This window comes from Macrobrachium rosenbergii, chromosome 54, assembly GCF_040412425.1.
Source record: "Macrobrachium rosenbergii isolate ZJJX-2024 chromosome 54, ASM4041242v1, whole genome shotgun sequence".
NCBI classification, from domain to species: domain Eukaryota; kingdom Metazoa; phylum Arthropoda; class Malacostraca; order Decapoda; family Palaemonidae; genus Macrobrachium; species Macrobrachium rosenbergii.
The window spans coordinates 32,915,698-32,937,614 of NC_089794.1; the positions used below are offsets into that span (position 1 = coordinate 32,915,698).

Below are 21,917 nucleotides of genomic sequence, written 5' to 3' on the forward strand. Positions count from 1 at the left end.
TATGTATGTTATATATATGTATGTATAAAGCCTTTGGTACAGTGGTACTTAGGTTCCAACTTCTTTTTCCTTTTATGACTTGTATGACATGGTTGGTATAGCGGCCTTGTCTTTCAGTTGAATGACCTGGGTTCGATCCTGATGTGAGTCGGAAATTCATTTCTGTTCCACATGTGATTGTGTGTTGATTATTTATATATATGTATATATATAAATACTGTATATGTATACCGGTATGTATATATATATATATATATATATATATATATATATATATATATATATATATATATATATATATTACAAAAACGCAATAGGTAATGTCATTACGTCAAAAATCACATATATGAAACTATAAGAACTTACCCTAAATAATAAAAAAAAACTGTTAACGCATATTATTAAATGTATTAGTAAAAAAAAATTACAGGTTCGAGACAGGAAGTGCCAGTACTAGGGACGTTACGTCCCTTCCCAAAACCCTGTAACCATTGTATGCCGCCTTTCCGCATATCTAACTTTGGTGAGGAAAACTGGCCCCTATAATTGAAGTCTAAATCCCTTAAACTATTAATGTTACACACGGGGAAAATACCAATTTGAATGTCGTCATGCTGTAATCTTAAGCTTGAAACGCCTGTGTGGGGTCATATAACTAAAATGAACAAGGGAAACCCAACTATTTTCATTGGTGCTTCAACCCCGGGGACTGGGTTTTCAGGACTGACCCCACAATCGAAATAAACGGTTTTCTCTCTCTCTCTCTCTCTCTCTCTCTCTCTCTCTCTCTCTCTCTCTCTCTCTCTCTCTCTCTCATGCATGTGAGTATTGATATCAGTTCTGTTTCATTTCCAAATTAGGGAGTATGTGTGAAGAATGGTACTTTAGATTTTAAGAACAGATGTATTAAAACGTTCACCATGAAAGTGAATTATGATCATTTCTTCTGATAAGCCAGAAGATACAGGAGAGATAAAGGCTAGATTATCTTAGACTTCATCGTCTGTAATACAGACACAAGCCTTAATTCATCCCATCACCCGCTCACGTACGATGATTCAGATCTAGTATAAATGACGATGATTTTCCGCCAATGATCCTCTTTCAGTAATGAGATTCAGGAAATGCAGGAGAAGAGGCAGTGCCCATCCATTTATAAACATAGGAAATGCCTTTAATGAGCGCCCCCTCTCTCTCTCTCTCTCTCTCTCTCTCTCTCTCTCTCTCTCTCTCTCTCGTGGCACAGCGGGAAGGAGGCGTGCTCGGCTCACAGTCCGATGGACCCGTGTAAGACTTTCGAACCAGATAAGGAGGCATTATTGGGCACGTTGATCTGAGCTTTAAATTATGTACCTAGTTAGTAGTCCATCGTTGTGGAACGCAGCTATGGGGCTGAGAGAAGAAGTGAAGAAGGGAGGTAAAAACACGAAGTGAGTTTTCATCGCTCAGGCAAAAATGTTTACATCAAAACGGAATGGACCCCACGAGACCATTCTCAACCCCACCGGGGTAAAACCATTCATAAGATGTTCATAGTTTGAAGTCATTGAGCAATGCATTCAAGTGGAGACGACAGTATGTTTATTTTTATTGACTCGAAGAATTGGTTATATACTGTGTGTGTGTGAATTCCCTCTCAGTAACCTTCCTTTGTATCCTCTTTAAGTGCGGATTTATTCTTACCTCCAATAGAATTCCTACTGTATGTTTTATTTTTATTGACTCGCAGAATTGGCTATATACTGTGCTTGTGAATTCCCTCTCTTCAAATAGAATTCCTTCCGTATGTCTGTAAACTCGTGTATTAGTTAATTCGGCCGAATTCTTTTATAAGAAAAAAAAATGGCTCTCCGGAACGTTGCTGCCGGAAATAATAGCAATATATTAAAAAGTCGTAACATGAGAATCTGTTTTTAATTTCTCTTGTCGAAATGATTTCGGACTTTGAAATTTCACAATTCTAATGCTGTATTTCGAAATGATTTATTTCTTATATTTGAAATTTCACTGCTTTCTCTTATTTGAAATTCACAATTTTAATGCATTCAATACTTTTAATGCTGTATTTCTTTTATTTGAAATTTCACAATTTTAATGCTGCATTTCTCTTATTTGAAATTTCACAATTTTACTTTAAATTTCAAATTTAAATTTTAATGCTGCATTTCTTATATTTGAAATTTCACAATTTTAATGCTGCATTTCTCTTATTTGAAATTTCACAATTTTAATGCTGCATTCCGTATATTTTGAAATTTAAAATTTTAATGCTGCATTTCTCATATTTGAAATTTCACAATTTTAATGCTGCATTTCTTATATTTGAAATTTCACAACTTAATGCTGCATTTCTTATATTTGAAATTTCACAACTTAATGCTGCATTTCTTATATTTGAAATTTCACAATTTTAATGCTGCATTTCTCGTATTTGAAATTTCACAATTTTAATGCTGCACTTCTCATATTTGAAATTTCTTAATTGTAATGGTTCATTTCTTATATTTGAAATTTCACAATTTTAAAGCTGCATTTCTTATATTTCGTTTTAATGACTGGGTTTCTGTCTACCAATATCTATCTCCTGAACTCTTATCATGCTCCAGTTTTCCTATATCATTTGAAATTTAATGATTCAGTCATCTTATGAAACATTTTTTTTTTTTATTAAATGAATTATCCAGCTGAGTGAGTTGTTGTTTGAGATTCAAGATTTTATTCTAAATCATTTTTTCCTTACAATCTAAATGATTTATAGTTTTATATCGAAAAACATATTCCTGCAACGGTGACCACAGGTTGCGACGCAAGATGACGTCTCCTGAATTTCAGGTGTACCGGTTTTGTTTATGTTCCCGTATGTTTCTCGTCGGGGGGGTAGAGGCCCCAGTGCACCTCACGCGGTGCACTGTAGGCATTACTTGAGGTTCTTTGCAGCGTCCCTTCGGCCCCTACCTGCAACCCCTTTCGTTCCTTTTACTGTACCTCCATTCATATTCTCTTTCTTCCATCTTGCTATCCATCCTCTCCTAATAATTGTTTCATAGTGCAACTACTTTGAGGTTTTCCTCCTGTTACACCTTTCAAATACTCTCAATTTCCCTTTCAGCGCCGAAAGACCTCATAGGTCCCAGCGCTTGGCCTTTGGCCGAAATCCTACATAAATTCCATTCCCTTATCTTTATTTATTTATCATATATTCCTATAACTTGTCTCTGCAGACGGATTTCCCTCTGGAGTCCTCTTGGGTTTGTTGTCTGTTGACTCTCTCAGCATGGGTTTTCAACTGAAGATTTAAAGAAAGAAAAAAATAAAGAAAGAGAGAAGGAAAGAAAGTGGTCGGGGTTGGCTCCACATTACACAGGAATCACTTTGCCTGAAGGCATTTCCTCGCTTTATGAATATAACCATTACCTTATTATGCACCCTTTTTTTTATGTACAATGAGGACTCATCAGGCAACTTTTCCATTGCCTTTGGGGAATTGGCTCCATCCTTATTTCCTCTCTCTCTCTCTCTCTCTCTCTCTCTCTCTCTCTCTCTCTCTCTCTCTCTCTCTCTCTCGACTCGAAAAGAGTTGGGTACATTCCTAACCTCATGTTCCACTCCTGTTCTCGTGTCCTATTCCATTCCTTTTTGTCAGGCCGCGGTTTATGATAAGCATCTGGATACCCGTCCCGAAGGCCTCCCAAGCTGATAAATGACGCCAAGAAATAATTGGCAAACTGCACTGTAATGCCATATCATGTGGGAGACAATCGTTTGTTTATTAAACTCTCTCTCTCTCTCTCTCTCTCTCTCTCTCTCTCTCTCTCTCTCTCTCTCTCTCTCAAAATTACAGAAACAGTAAGGTTTTTTTCTATATGGCTTGCAACTGCATTTCTGTGTGCAAAAATATAAGGATTTAGGAGCTGTCAACACGTCATTCAGTATACGACTCAAGACAGAATATGATTTAGTGCTGTAACTTCTATGATAGTTTCCATGGTCAAGGTGGTTTTTTAAATGCGAGGAAGAGTTTCTTTAGCTGTTACGTTTTCTTTCATATATAAAACACTAAAATATTGTTAACTAATAGTTTAAATTGTATAACCTTTTAATTTGCATTATTATCATTATGTAATATATATACATATATATATATATATATATATATATATATATATATATATATATATATATATATATATATATATATATATATATATATGTGTGTGTGTGTATGTGCGTGCATTTGTAGGAGCGCGTGCTTGCATGATTGCGTGTGTGCCCTTGCGGTTGCGCTGACGCCCGGCCGTAATTAACGCCACACGAGGTAGGAGGGACTCGAGAATGATGCAAGGCTTTCATATGTTTGTTCCTCTTCACTCTCTCAACTGTGTGCGTCTCACACCTGATATTTATTTCACTTATTTATTACAGACACATAGTTATTATATATATATAGATTATACGATGTATTCTTCCCTTCGACCAGATTAAAACCTTTGGTGATATCTTTATTAGTAAAATTATATAAAAGAACTAAATTGAAGAAGTGCATAAATTCAAGATACTGTCTGTGGACCACTTCTACCTTCCCTCTCCCCTCCCAGTCCTCCAACACCCCCTCCTCCTCCTCCCCCCTCCTCCCCCCCCACCCCCACCCCGTCCCCTCTCCGTCCACCTCAGCTTGAGAGGGGCCGTTATATTTAGTTATGTCATATTTCTAAATAGCTTATTATCATTCCGTTTATGGTAAATTATGTGGAGTTTCCTGCACCTTTGCAGTTAAAAACTATTCTGAGAACGAAGAGATGTCATGTACTTCTATAGACTCCAAGCGCCGTGGTGTTATGCAATAGTCTGAAATCGTTCGGAATAGTTTCGACGCGTTTTTCGTAATGTTTCGGACAACTTCGCGTGAATTCGTTTCCAGTGAGTGAAATGCTAAGGAAATAATTTTAGAGTCTTGCTGAATGATTTTTACTCATAAATTTTTTGAAGTATCTAAAAATGATTCGGACAGCAACGGTAAAGTACGATCAAGTTGAATGAAATGCAATGGAATGTATTACAGAACACTCTACTTGTTTAGGGATTTTAGTCAGAATTCTTTAGAGACTCAAAATTGTTTCGAAGAATACCGATAAACTAGGACCCTCGAAACGGTTGCAAGTTATTCATTAGGAAATTAATCAATTTATTGAAACAGTTGATAATCATTCAGAAACCGTCGTTCAAATTTAATTATTATTATTATTATTATTATTATTATTATTATTATTATTATTATTATTATTATTATTCAGAAGATGAACCCTATTCACATGAAACAAGCCCACAGGGGCCCATTGACTTGAAATTCAAGCTTCCAAAGAATATGGTGTTCATTCGAAAGAGGCAACAGAAGGTAATGGGAAATACAGAAAGAAGAGAACAGTTATTAGAAAAACATTAACAAAATACCATGAAAAGGATTTCATTACAGAGAGACATTACATCACCGCGACATGTTGCAAAGTCGAGATAAGTTGAAGGATTGCAGGACGCTCGCAAACAATGGCGACTGCTACGAATGGACATAAAGGACACCCCCCCCTCCCCCAAACTCCTCATCCAACCGACGGCACAGGACCTCTCTACTCTATTAGCCCACAAGGGAAGTGACGTCGCCGTCAGACGTCCATGACGCATGTCCTACACCTATTCCCCCAGGGTATACACCCCCTCGCCCTCCCCCAGGAGAAGCTCTTGTATGCACAGCCTGACCTGACGTCACGCCAAACGCTTGATTAAAAAGGATGTTTTTCAGACTGTTTTCAAGTGGACCAGGCGCCTTGTGGGACCGAAGTTTGAGGAAACGAGATATTATTAAAGCACCGCAGGACACCGTGTCTTTGGACAGGAGACTGGGAGCACCACAGGATGCAGTATCTTTAGACAGGAGACGGGGAGCTATGAGACCCCTTGTCCTACTGTCTCTAAAGACGGGGAGATGGATGGTGCTGGATTGTTGCTCTTTAGAAAGACGGGAGTTCCTACAGAAGCTTTAATTGCTGTCTGTTGAGACAGAGACAAGGTGTCTGATGAACGCGATAATATCCTGTCTTGAGAAGGCAACGAGAGGAATTACAGGCATCAAGCAAGTGACAGATCCTGTCAAAAAAAAAGATTGCCGTTTTCTAGGGAGACAGGGGACACTAACAGACCCAAAGTTACTGTCTTCCAAGAAAATTCAGACTTCTATAAAATACCATAGACTACTGTTATAGACAGATCCACCATGCCCCATATGTTACCGTCCTTTAAAACAGATCCTTCAACCCCAAAGGCTGTAGTCTGTTAGGACAGAGACAGACAGATTCTCCAGGCGTTACAGCTGACCGTCTCCTAAGATAGGACAGGCAGTTCCAATAGTCCCTGTAGCTTACCAGCTCAATAGACGGGAGACTGACATGTCTCTCAGGCCCCATACTTTGTCTCCAAGACATACAGATCTTCCAGAAGGTCGTATACCGTACCGTTTCCTAAGATAGAAACAGACAGATTTTATAGACCTCATAGCTTATACCACGTTTCAAGACAGACACTAGAAAGTCCTCTAAGACTGTATGTGCCGTCACAAAGACTAGACTGACAGATTCTCTAGGGTTATGATATACCGTCTCCCAAGACAGCTCATCAAAGACTAGACAGGAGCCCTGACAGATTCTCTCACAGGGACTTAGATAATATATCGTCTCCCAAGACAGCTCTTTCCTTCTCATCAGACGGGAGACGGGAGGTCTGACAGGAGACAGGAGCCCTCTAAGACCATAATTTACCGTCACAGAGACTAAACTAACAGATTCTCTAGGGCTATAATATACCGTCTCCCAAGACAGCGCCTTCCTTCTCATCAGACGGGAGACAGGAGGTATGACGGGAGACAGGTCTGTCTCCGTTCAACCAGCATTCATCACCGTGACAGCGAATTCCTCTCCCTTTTATTCATGATGCCACACCTTGAGATCACACAGCATCCGTCATCTCACGCCCAGGTGTGAGTCTGTGCTGTCTTTATGATGATCGAGAGGGATTTGTCGGATGGATTATCTTATCCTATCATCAAATTAGTTATTATTATTATTATTATTATTATTATTATTATCGATAAAGCTGCAAACTCCCGATCACAAGGCTGGGATAGGATTGACGGGATGCTATGCTAACGTATCCCATCCTATTGATGGGAAGGTTTCAGCTCTGTCGATAATAATAATAATAATAATAATAATAATAATTAATAATAATAATAATAATAATAATAATAATAATAATAATAACATATTGTCTTATTTACTCTGGCCCGATGAAGATGTCTATTTCTTTTCAACATAAACATTTACATTATTACTTGTGTTAGAGAAGCGTCTTAGATTTTAAGAACCTTGACTGCTGACATTTAACATCCTTGTGTATATATATAAGTATATATATATATGTATGTATATATATATATATATATATATATATATATATATATATATATATATATATATACATATACACACACACGGTATACTCGTATTAGGCTTCAGTAAGACGGGATGGTTTAGATTCCAAATTCTTTGATAGTAGTACAGTGTAAAGTAAAGAATCTGGCATCTAAACCATCCTGTCTTATTGAAATCTAATACGACTAATTTGAATATATAAATATAATATATACATACAAACACATATATTTATATATAGGTTTATGTATATATATGCATACATATGTGTGTAAATATATGCATGTGTTCACATATATACACGCCACAGTTGTTGATTTCTGTCGCACGTCAGCGGCACCCCAAAAGCCCTGTTGAACGGTCGTTAATTCCGAGGTCTCACAGCGACGGCAGCGCCTCCTCCCGCGACACTCTCGAAGTCTGGCACTCATTCACAAGCATCTGTCAAGTGTCTCGCATCGCGGTGGTTGTGCTTTAAATAGGGTCTTTTATTCACTTTTTTTTTCTTTATTGCGAGGATGCGCTCGTTGCTAGCGGGAGGAATTTCGCGTGTACATGCTTTCTCTCTCTCTCTCTCTCTCTCTCTCTCTCTATATATATATATATATATATATATATATATATATATATATATATATATATATATATATATATATATATATATATATGTATTGATATATATATATATATATATATATATATATATATATATATATATATATTTAATATATAATATATACCTCTCTCTCTCTCTCTCTCTCTCTCTCTCTCTCTCTCTCTCTCTCTCTCTTATTATTGACTGGGAAAATTCCATGCATTTTTCTTTCTGTTTATATTTTGTGTTAAGTTGGCTGTTGCCATTATTATGATTATCATTACTAGTGATACTGATAACGAGGGAGTCCCGCTGATGATTCTCTCTGATTGTTTATCTGTATAAATGTTTTATTATTTATGGATTAATGTAGGTAGATAGATAGATAGATAGATGTATATATGTGTATATATATATATATATATATATATATATATATATATATTAATTTTGTCATTAATATATTATAATTTTTCTGTATCATATATGTTTGATGCATATCACAATATCTTACCTTCATCGTTTCTTTCCATCCAGTGAAAGACTTCGGTATTTTCTTCCTTCTTATGTTTTCCATTCTTTCAAAATCTCCTCCATTCCAGGTGATTGAAAAACCTTCCTCTTATTCCTTCGGTTAACTCCCTTAAACTATTCCTAGTGCAAATGGCTGTACATAATGAGTGCAGGTAAATATATGGAATTTTGACGCAAACAATTTGCGAAGTTTGACGCTTTATACGCAAATCTACCATCATTGGGAGACTGTATTGAAAAATCAAATTTCTTGCAATTATATATTTTTCAGTTTTGCCCACCTCTTCTAATCTCTCACCCTTCAGTAAGATCTCTGCTATCTTCGTTCACCCCCTCCCATCCTTTCCCTTTTTAGATTTCTGAAAAGAAAATTAACCTGCCGGCTTTGTCCGTCCGTCCGCACTTTTCACTTTTTTTCTGTCCGCCCCCAGATCTTAAAAACTATTGAGGCTAGAGGGCTGCAAATTGGTATGTTGATCATCCACCCTCCAATCATCAAACATACAAAATTGCAGCCTTTTAGCCGTGGTAGTTTTTATTTTATTTCAGGTTAAAGTTTGCCATGATCGTGCTTCTGGCAGCGATATTAGGATAGGCCACCACTGGTCCGTGGTTGAAGTTTGATGGGCCGCTGCTCATACAGCATTATACCTAGACCACCGAAAGATAGATCTATTTTCGGTGGCCTTGATTATACGCTGTAGCGGCTGTACATAAAACTATTGCGCTGAAGAAACTTCGGCGTATTTTTTACTTGTTCTTGTTTAATTCGGGTCTGGGCTAGGTAAGGGCACAATTGGTTGCCCGCCTCATTAACCTCGGTATTAATAAAAAAAGATAAAGAAAGAACATAAAAAGCTATTCTGCAACACTGCATAACATTAATCAATTGTTCAGTCATGATGAAGGAATATTAGACTATTTATGTCCTTATGAAAACTCTTCAACTAGATATATCGATGACCTCAAACCACCGCCAAGGCTGAGCAACCCAAACGCCAACCCTCACAGTTCCCTTATCCAGATCAGGATCTCTCCCAAAACCCGTTCACCTGGCGACAGACAGAAGGCCCACCTTTGGTCAGATTTGGGCAAAAATCGGTACATAACTGATTGTGTAATCCTACTGATAAAAATAGTAAATATGTAATTCTGATGATAAAAAGAGTAGAAATTAAGCCAAATATAACCTCCCGTACTTAAGGTTCTTTGTGGCGTCCCTTCGGCCCTAGCTGCAGCCCCTTTCATTCCTATAACTGCACCTCCGTTCATATTCTCTCCAATCCCCTCCAAAGAATTGTTTCAGAGTGCAACTGCGAGGTTTTCCTCCTGTCACAACTTTTTACTCTCAGTTTCCGTTCCAGCGCTGAATAACCTCATAGGTCCCAGGGCTCGGCCTCTGGCCTGAATATGAGGCAAGGTCAAGAATCTCAAAGCCTGCCCGTGGCAGGAGAGAAACAGTGGCAGAAGTAAACCATGCGAGAACTGTTGGTTTCGGCTGGATAATCATGGGAACTTTTCTCCAGGTTCGGTGGATTGTAATCTTCCTGGTGATTTACTGCTGACCTAGTTCACTTTTTAAATTGTATATAATATCAGTGTCATTTTGTGTATTTCAACCCTGTCATTTTATAAACCTTGTATCGTATGTTTTTATTTTTCATTTTTATGCTTTTATCTTTATAAGGCATAAAACGACGGTAATGTTAAAGAGGTTCTCGATGCTTTGGCCAGTCCCTAGGAGTGTAACTTACAGCTCTGAATCTCGGATCAAGGTACCTTCATTCTACATACTCCTATAGAATCCAGTCTTGAAAGATGCTTGTCTCGAGTTAGACGCCGGCCAATCTGAACGTTTAGTTTGTTACTCGAAGATATATATTTCGTTGTATTTTGTTGATGATCTTTTACAAGATGAGAAAAATTTAGCCCAAAGAGCCCTTGTTCAAGATGGTTACAACTATTAAAGGGGAATGGGTATTTCTTTAAAAGTTGTAAAAAATTACATTTATTATTATTATTATTATTATTATTATTATTACTACTACTACTACTACTACTACTACTACTACTACTATTATTATTGTTATTATTATTATTTCCCCTAACATTACAGCGCGCACGGTTCATGTAGAAATGAAATTCCTCAGTGGTTTGTTTTTAATATAAAAGAAGGTCAGAGCCAAGGATTAACACTGCTCTGAGGTTTCGAAAGTCTGCCCCACTTTCCTCGTTAACCAGAAACAGTAATAATAACAATAATTCATCTAAACAACAATTTTTTTTTTTTTTTTTTTTTTTTTTTGTGAAATCTACTCTCGAAATAATAACAGCAACATAACCTTGACGTCATCCAAAATGAGCACGAAGTTCCAGCACTCAGTTCTGATACACAAAAGGTTCATCTACACATGACTCTCTCTCTCTCTCTCTCTCTCTCTCTCTCTCTCTCTCTCTCTCTCTCTCTCTCTCCCCCACTACCCATCGACCCTCAGAATGCCCCAACGAGGGTATTTTAGCCCAATCGCTCGTTCCCCTTTCCCTCGCACACATGCCCCCATATAAAAGCATTCCAGCCCTTTTCCCACCTCTGGCGAAGGGCTCTTCGTTAGGATTTTATTCCTCACGGCCAATTTTCTCAATTAGGTCCTACGCTCCCATTACCGCATCCTGTTTTGTTTATTGCTAGTTTTTTATATACTTATTTTATTATTCTTCGTGTGGGCCGAGATGTTATGGAAAAAGTGTTGAAACTGGCCTAGGTTTTTGGACATATGTTAATATTATACATGTTTATTAATATCATACATGGGCATGTGTTGCATGTGTAGAAACATGCATTTCTTATACATGCATAAAAAATAGGTGAGTGAAGAAAATTGTAAAGCTTGGAAGTGTTATGAGGAAGGATGAGAGGAAGAGTTAGAAAGTGCTGTATAGATGGCGTAAGAGAAGTATTAGAAAGGAAGAGCCTCAATATATACCTGGGAAGCGAGAGTCTGTGCAAGATGAGGTGAACAACGTTGTTTTTGTGGGGAGGGGTTGACGCCTTGCTGATGCACCTCCTGTGTAAGGTTTGAAGCTGCTAATAAAACAACTTTTCGCCTGTGTGCGTTTATCCACGATTCAGTAGTTTAAGGGATGAATGTGACAATGATCCATAAACTGATTTTTCTCTGGAGCCGCTTGTGTGTATGTATATATGTATATATATATATATATATATATATATATATATATATATATATATATATATGTGTACATATATATGTGTGTGTGTGTGTGTGTGTATATGTATATATATATATTGATAGTATATTTGACCGAGTATGAATAAATATGTTATATTTTCTTCTCTCCATAATTGATCATCCTTGATATTCGATCAAAAACCATAATTATTTCGCAAAATAGTTTCAGTTTCAAAGAGAAATTTCCTTCGGAGGTTACAGTTCTGTTCATGTACTGTACATAACATCACCGGTCTATTATTAGGTCTTTAATATCACCCATCCCTTAGATAGAAGAAGAAGAAGGAGGAGGAGGGGGAGAAGAAGGAGGAGTAATCTTTTTCCAAGTATTATCAGAGCAAAAACACCGTGGGTGTTCGTAAGTCTCCGGAGTACTGTGACTGAGCGAAGCGAGATCGGGACAGGTTTATAGTGTTCCCAGATACCGTCCAATAGGTTTGCGACATCGATAGAGCTCCCTTACTAGAGTAAGTGCTGATCTACTAGTCTGTGAGTGTGTGTCTGAATTATGACTAATTAAGCTTAGTATGATTCTCACAGGTTTTATACCGTCGGTATCAACCGTCATCCTTGTTTGCAGCAGCCTTAAAACTCACACATTTTAACTCTTCGACAGTCATGTAATGGGATGAGTTTCTCTCGAAAATTGCCGTGTTTTTATGTGTGGTAATGTCCTGGTGGTCTTGTTATGTGAGTGATGTACGTGTTTGAAGCTTTACCTTGACGCAGTTATTAATTCTTTCCGATATCTTCATACCTGTGGTTTAGTTTGACTGTTCGACCTTATTTTTGTTCTGACTTAAGGTCTCTCTCTCTCTCTCTCTCTCTCTCTCTCTCTCTCTCTCTCTCTCTCTCTCTCTCTCTCTCTCTCTCTCAGTTAGTTGCGCTCTCGCTTTTCATTTTAGAGACCAGGGTTCGATCCTGATGTGATTCAGAAATTTATATATATATATACATATACATATATATATATATATATATATATATATATATATATATATATATATATATATATATATATATATTTAACATACGCCTTTCTCCTCTTAGAATGGGTATCGCTAAATGGCTGCAGACTTTTAATTTTCTTAGCAAGTCTTTTATGGATGAGGTTGCTAGCCTCACGTCTTTTTTTCTTGACATACACCAGGCGTTGATATCCATTTAAAGCCGAATGGACTTATGACCACTGTCCCACTCATATCCTGCAGGGACAATGCGGAGGTGTTTCAGTGAAATCTGTCAGACTTGACTGAGTTTAGAAACAAGTAGTGGAAAGGAGGCATCTCAACTTTCAGTGTTCGTAAGGGGTTCAACATCCTGCTGGTAAGCGCTTTGTGTGGTGTGGAAGTTTTCTGAATATGGGGTTCATCCGTGATTCAGCAGTGTTAAGAGTGAATGTGGTAGTGACCCGTGTCTTTTCTTGGGAGCCCGCCTGTTATGGGAGACTGCTTGATATACATATATATTATATATATATATATATATATATATATATATATATATATATATATATATATATATATATATATACCTATATATGTGTGTATTTGTTATAAGTTCACTCATGTAATGTCACATATTTGTTTTATAAAATAACTTACTTAGACTTACTTAGATATGAATTTATTTCGCAGTTTTTTTAAACAGAGTATATTTTAAGAACATTTTCTTGATGAACATTTTCTTATGTGATATATAGTTCACTGTTAATGCGTTTTAAAATGTATGATAATGTAGTACATTTGTATTGTGTGTAGTGCGTTGCTATGCTAATTGTGATCTCTCTAACAAAGAACTAAGTCCCCACACCCTTAAAGAAACAAAGCAATCCCACAGAAGATAACGCCCAGAATAACATGACGACCTATGCATAACAACTCGCATGACTAAGAGCTCTCATGAGACTTCCTAGACAACCTCGTGACGTCACTGTAATGCGTTACCACCGTGCGAACTAATAGCAACGAGTTGCCAACGCGTCATCTTCGTGGTTGCGTCATCACCTCCTTATCTCAACCGTCCGTGAAACGTTGATTCACGTGAGCTATTTCCAGGTCGAATGATTCATGGGAATCGTAAATATAGAGTAAACGTTTGTGATTCATGGTGAAACAGGTGTTATATAGGAGATTTTGATTAATCTTTTGTTCTTTTGATTTTATTCACTCATAATACATTTACTAAAGTAACCGCTCTTTCGAAGACACTGAATTAAACATATAAATGTTTTATGATAACTCACTTGTCACAATATAAGCAAGATCTCCGCAATGTTCCCCAGGTTAATTAATCTTCCTAGATCATTAAGAATTACAGGTGAACGTTCATGACTCAAGTGTCACTTTAAATTTAAGGCAGATTTCCCCCGGCGGGTCAAATGAATCATCGTGAACCGTCATGAATCAGCCATGAAATTCTGTGATTCACTCGTCTCGTTAATGGTTGTAGGTTTTTGGCTTGACATTCCTCCCACGAATTAGTTCCGGTTGAACCCTCTTCGCCTCTTCCGCCATAAGTGTTATTTTGTCTTAGCTTCTTGTTTGCAAATGGGATTTACGCAAATTGGTCTGCGTGAAACTCTATGCCTCTCTGATCCTTAATATTTAAAAGCCAGTTGAACATGCAATAAAATTTAATAGACAGATCAATAAAATTTAATAGACGGATAATTTAATGATTAGGTTAATGTCATATTTGCTCAAAATGTCTCATTCTGCGTCTTTTTTCATTAATTACTTTAAACCGCCCTTTTTTGATGGCCCCTATCATCGTGGATAGACCTCACTTTTTCTTTACTTTCATCTTTTTCTGTTTATTTTTTGCGTATATATATACATATATAATATATATGTGTGTGTGTTTATGTATATGGTATTTATGTATATATATATATATATATATATATATATATATATATATATATATATATATATATATATATGTATCTATAAATATATATATATATATATATATATATATATAATATATATATATATATATATATATATATATATATATATATATATATAATTTATATACATTTATATATATATATATATATATATATATATATATATATATATATATATATATATATATATGTATATATATATATATATATATATGCCTGTGGTTGCACACGACTAAAAGATATGAGGAAATAGAAGAAGTGCGGTCAGTATTCTACCGGGATTTTCCTGTGACTCAACAAGATGCCTATGCTCAAAAAAGTCACATAGTAATCCTTTTCTCCCGTGAGCGGAAATCACGGCGGAAGGGAAGTTTTAACTTGAAGTCAATGCAGCAGCATCTTGTAGCCTCCCCATATGAGTCAGATGCTAGGCGCAGATTATTGATAGAATTGCGAGAGAGGAGTATTAGCTTTGCCCTTCTCTCTCTCTCTTCTCTTTCTCTCTCTCTCTACACATGCATTTTATAGTTTTATATATATATATATATATATATATATATATATATATATATATATATATATATATATATATATATATATATATATGTATGTGTGTGTTTTTGAATATGGTGTTTGTTCTTGTGAGAGTATTTATGTACATTGTATAAGTATGCAAAGTGTATATATATAATATATATACATATATATTTATATATATATAAAAGTATATGTATATAAATATATCTATATATATATAAACATATATTATATATTATGTATATACATTTTTATGTGTGTGTATATATATAAAGATAACATGCATTTTCTGCATCTATTTTCAGTTGTAAACAAGTAAAAAATGCGCCGAAGTTTCTTCGGCGCAATCGAGTTTTCTGTACAGCCGCTACAGCGTATAATCAAGGCCACCGAAAACAGATCTATCTTTCGGTGGTCTCGGTTTGATGCTGTATGAGCCGCGGGCCATGAAACTTTAACCACTGCTCGGTGGTGGCCTATCCTATATCGTTGCCAGAACCGCGATTATGGCTGACTTTAAACTTAAATAAAATAAAAACTACTAAGGTTAGAGGACTGCAATTTGGTATGTTTGATGACTATAGGGTGGATGATCAACATACCAATTTGCAGCCCTCTAGCCTCAGTAGTTTTTAAGATCTGAGGGCGGACAGAAAAAGTGCGGACAGAAACAAGGACGGACAGAAAAAAGTGCGGACGGACAGACAAAGCCGGCACAATAGTTTTCTTTTAAGAAAACTAAAGCATACAGCACATATTCCCTTAGTGAAAAAATTTACATTTTCTTGCCCAAAAATCCAAGGTCTCTCAAATGATACAGAATTGAGCGATTTCCACTCTATACTCTATGCATGACCATCTCACGAATAAGCCGGGGGGCATTGGGTCTTTAGCCGAACGCGTACTACTACTCATGTGTGATCTGAAGGAATATCAATGAGTATAAGAATGTGGATTGCATAAAAGGTGGTTGCCAGATGTTATGATAATAAAGTATGTTACGTAGATCAAATATATATATATATATATATATATATATATATATATATATATATATATATATATATATATATATATATATATATATATATATATATGTATATATATATATATATATATATATTTTATTTATATTTATATAGCCTATATCAAAATAATAGTTGATTTTGACTGTGGTAACGATAATTGTCTTTTCGTTTCTAGGAAGCCACCCTCTGCAATTGGAAACACCTTAATGTTGAAAAAAATTAATGCAATATATTCAGTGCGCACACACATATATATACATATATATATTAAATAGATTTATATTGTCATGTACCTAAGCAGAACATCACTAATAGTTCTCACGAGGAAAACGTCCAGATGTTTCCGGAAACGAGTGACGTAAATTCTTGGGAAAGCCCGGATGTTGCTCACCCGAGCGCTTGCTTCCACGCATGCACGCACGCACTACACACAATAGCCCAAAGACACAAATCCGTACTCACTTGACCTTGAAGATTGCAGGTTTGTGTGTGCGCGCGCGCGCGTTTTTTTACATTATTCATAGTAGGTCGGGCGAAGGCGGTATGGAATACTGAAACGCACTATTTTCACAATCAGAAGGTGTTATCATTGGTGTAATTATGTATTGTTATCATTATTGATCAATTCTTTCCCTATGATCATTCATTATTTACCAGTTCTTTCCCTGTGAATATTTTGGAAATATGATCACAGGAGTCTGTGTAATAAAAATCCAAATTAAAAATATATTACTTTGTAAAATAAACAACGACTTTCGAACACCTGAACGCTGTTCCTCATCAGTGTTTACGTTAGTCTTTGTTTATTTTACATATCAATATATTTGCTATATGATTGTGGATTTTTATTACACAGATTGTTTTTCACTAGATTGTGAATTACTTAGCATCACAGGAATATTTTCAACATTGTCGTCATAATCTTCATTATTGTTGTTGTCATATCAAAGAGATTTTGTTGTGGGGGAATGGCCATATTTTTAATAGTAAAGTTAGTTACAAATATAGAAAACATCGAGATTTCATTCTATAAAATATATTTTAAGTGATTCAGACGAAATTTAAGGACTGCTGATAATTATTTTACTTTTAAAAGTCTCAGAAATTGCTAATGAACTGTTGAAACTTAATTCGATTTTTAATATATTAAAAAATTACCTAGACTGTATGAAAATTGAAGCAATTCTTTATAAGAATCTCGGAAATTATCTATAATTTCACAAAACTTTTACTCATTACACACAAAGTTAAAAAAATGATACAAATAAAAATTCAAATAAGTAATAACAAATATACAATAAATGACAAGTCCAGCCTTAGGTGTTATTCTTGTGCCATAAATAAGCGCCTATAAATATCAGCGATTAAGTCACAAAGCTCACAAATAAATTACAATCACACACCAAAACGAGTCGACAATCGAATGAAAATCTGTGACGTACTCGTTTGCGCTGCTCATATTATACAGTGTCACCAGTAGCAGCAGCAGAACTAAGGTATGACGGTAATGAGACCTAATTCACCTCAATGCAAGGTTCATGAAAGGGTCGGCCAAGAGCTTTATAAAAAAAAAAAAAAATAGGAGTGGTGACATGGCTGAACGAACGGATAAGGGAAGAGTGGTTGGAGACCGATTTTCATCGTTTGACAAGAGGTCGTGTGAGTGAGCGATGAGAAACGGTCGAATTGAGCGAGCGATAGTTGTTGAGGAATGGACGTAGCGACCGACCAGAGAGAGAGATAGAGAGAGGAGGTTGGTGAGGGAGAGAAAGAGTGAGAGGGAGACCAAATGCCGCTGCGAGCCGCTTGCATCGCTCAGTTCCTCATAGACTGTGGCTCCGAGTTGAAGTTTAGGTGGCACCACGTCGCGACCCGCCCTGCTGAGTGCCGGTGTTAGTGTCAATGGAATTCCGTTGTTGTTATTTCCGTAATTATTTATATCAGTGACTGAAAAGTTCTTTATTATTATTATTATAACCCAATAGAGTGGCATGATTAGTTAAATACTAGACGGTGCTTCGTTTTTCTCAAGGGAAGGTTAACTAGGCCTATCGTACTTTGAATGAACTCCCTTGAGTGAGATCACTAGCCTTTGAAAGAACTGCACTATACGTTGTGTTAATGCATATCTTTTGCAGCCCCCACCAAATGAGACCATTTTAGAGCCTTTTCCAAAAAATTTTAATATCATAAAACCGTCTCATGACCAGCTATCACCCCTTCCCTGACCCCCAAATCCATCAGACACCTAGCTAACTCCCCCATCACGGGACCCTACCCGGCGCACACTCCACCATCGTTGAAATAATTTGCCTTATTACCTGCGGTATCGTGTTCCACCTACGACACTGAGGGTTAATCCCCAACCCGGATAGTAATGCCAGATTTTTATTTTTTTTATTTTTTGAATTAAGAGATGGTGGTCAGTCATTACTGAATGTTAGGGGGTGTGGGTGAGTATCAACCATGCTCGAGTGCTTGTGGCTTCTTCGTACTGTTATTCTGTTGTTGGTGAAGAGAATTCTTTGTTTTCCTCTGATTTTTAGGGAGACAAATTTATATTTTGTTTTTATGCTGAAGGATGCTTTTTGGTACTTGGATAGACAAAAAATGACCTTGCATGAGGATCGTTAATATAGCTGATCTCTTTTGATACTTGCATAGACAAAATGACCTAACATTGCTCATTGAAATTTTATTCAAGTTACTACAATCTTAATGGTATATTTTTGACGTTCATTATTTGGTTGATTAGTTTTGACCACAAATTTGCATTAAGCAGCAGAGGTTATCTGTGCTTTAGTCATTTTTTTTTTTTTTGCAATGTTTAAGGAGAGAGAAGAGCAAAGATTTTTAAAGTTGTATTTTCCACTGATTTCCCCACTCGTGATTAAGATTTAAACCCAGATATGTTTATTATTTGTAATTCTGTTGTTTATTGTTTTTAGTGTTCCGTATTGATTTGAATATGAGTAGAAACAATAATCTTTTCCATTGTTTTATATTATTTTAATATATATATACAGTATATTTATATATATACATATATCTATATTATATATATATATATATATATATATATATATATATATATATATATATATATATATGTATCCCTGCTTCTTCTGACATGAAACCCGAGATTGTTCCCACGGGGGAGGATGGGTGGTGGGGACGACTTAGCCCCTTTCCTAAAAATTCCAGTATGACTGTTGATTTAAGCAGCGCATCGTGCACCTGACAATGAGCCGACTGTGAGGGTTGCAGCCAAAGTTGAAAAATAGCAAGACGCAAGCAACTGTATTTAGGAATATTCCATGTTCCCATTTTTAATTCCTATATACCCATAGATTTTTCCCACGGGTTCTACCTATGCGTGCAGTGCAACGTAGGAATCTTACGGCATGCCATTCCAAGACACTGATTGCACCCATTAAAGCAATTTTTCTCTTAGGAGTCTTGTAAACAGAGTGGGTAATGGTTCTTTTATTGATGGGGGTTGCGGCACAGATGAAGACAAAAGTTAGGTATTCAGAATATGGAAACGTTTGTCTGATACATGCATATATATATGTGTGTGTGTGTGTATAAATACCTGCGTCTGTGTTTTTGTGTTTGCTGATAGGTGTGTAGATAAAAAGGTGTAGTTTTTAATCGGTACACATTTTTTAGTATAATTGTTATTTCTCAACACCCTTTCACTCTGACAGTCTGGAAAATGTATATAGTTTGTATGAGCAAAGTAAAGGTTTTAGTTACTTGTTCTTTATATCTCCCTGACGTGGCCTTTGGATACATACATACATACATACATACATACATACATACATATAGCATTCCTTCTAATAAGAGGCGATTCCGTAGCGTCCATAGATTAGAATCCACTCCCTTCATACCCCTACTTCTTTCCTTTCCCGTCTGGCTTTGTCCGGACAAGGCCACTAAATTACTTGCTCCGTTGGCCTTCGAACAAAAATAATAAAGGAATTCCTGTATGAAAAATGAACCTTCACTCAAGCGAAAGAATAGTATTGTAGTACAACCGCCATGTGACTGTACCCTGAGGGGAACTGGGGACACCCCCCAACTTCCCTCATTAAAAAGAGGTGTGTCACGGGATGATTCAGGGCTTAGACCTTTCAGACCCTTCATCACAGCTGAGGTGTGATGGTTAGGGGTTTTTTTATGATGTAGGCTACTGCAGAAGGTCTATATAGAACTGTGAATTTTGTCACAAGGGGTAGGTGTGCTGAGGTTAAGGATTTCGGAGCGGATGCAGATTTGGGAGGCTGGGGTAGGTGTGAGAAATCCTAACCTTTCCTAGAATGCCGTGTCCTGACCTGACCAGACCTTACATACCTAACCTAACTTTGGGCGCCGTGCCTTGACCTGGTCGGGGGCCTCCTGGACCTCCCTAGGTAACATTGAATACCCCTGTCTCCCTAATCTACATACTACCCAGGGTTTTTTTTTTAATGTAGGTTACTGCAGAAGTTCTGAATAAGATTCTTTGAATTTTTTTATAAGGAAAAGGTGTGTTGGTCTTAAGAAAAATTACGAAAATCTTTCTCTAAACTTAGACAAAATTAACAGCATACAAGTTCAAGTTATTCCATACAAATAGTGATATGATTGATATTGGGCGGCGTATGCTTCAAGGTGCCTGAAACGCTCTTGTGCGACACCGCCTTCAGGAGTCTGGTGGAGGTCCTGCCTTCAGGAGTCTTGGGGAAACCATCTACTCTGTGATTTATATTCTCCTTATTCTTAGTTTTGAAAGTGGTGATTTGGTCAGGGTATGGTTTTTGCATTTTCGGTTCTGAATGACTGATAAGCTTTTGGTGTATTATTGTGTAAAGGAATTAAGAGAAAAAGTTGCGTTACTTTAGTGTTTATGCATTATAATGCCTAATTTTACAAGTCACACGAACTTAGTATGTATATATATATATATATATATATATATATATATATATATATATATATATATATATATATATATATATATATATATATATATATATATATATATATATATGTATATATTCCAAGTTCATGTGACTCGTGTAAAATTAGGCACTATAATGCACAAACATTAAAGTAATGCAACCTTTTTTCTTAATTCCTTTACACAATTATACACCAAAAGCTTATCAGTCATTCAGAAATGAAAATGCAAAAATCATACCCTGACCTAATCACCACGTTCAAAACTAAGAATGCAGAGATATAAATCACAGGGGAGATGGTATCCCTACAGGACTCCTGAAGGTGGTGTTGCACAAGAGCGTGTCAGGCACCTTGAAGCATACGCCGCCCAATATCAATCATGTCACTATTTGTATGGGATCACTTGAACTTGTATGATGTTAATTTTGTCTAAGTTTAGAGAAAGATTTTCGTAATTTTTTTAAGACCAACACACCTCACGGAGAAATTAGCTTGCGATATTACAAATTGTGAAAAACAAACATAAAATTGCATCAGTAACTACATACATACAATATATATATATATATATATATATATATATATATATATATATATATATATATATATATATATATATATATATATCGT

At 36.2% G+C, this 21,917-nt stretch overlaps 1 protein-coding gene across 6 annotated transcripts in view; it reads left to right on the forward strand.

Moving 5' to 3' along the window:
- LOC136834945 (integrin alpha-PS3-like) overlaps nucleotides 1-21,917 on the forward strand; it is a 197,778-nt gene that overhangs the window by 106,416 nt on the left and 69,445 nt on the right. For 3 of the 6 annotated variants that reach the window (XM_067097803.1, XM_067097804.1, XM_067097808.1), the window contains exon 1: nucleotides 18,090-18,229. The exons of 1 other annotated variant lie outside the window; for it this stretch is intronic. The gene's annotated coding sequence lies outside the window, so the exon portion shown is untranslated. Of the gene's footprint in view, nucleotides 1-12,303; nucleotides 12,326-18,072; nucleotides 18,230-21,917 lie in introns of those variants that run through there. 2 more of the 6 variants (XM_067097805.1, XM_067097806.1) reach the window with 2 other exon arrangements.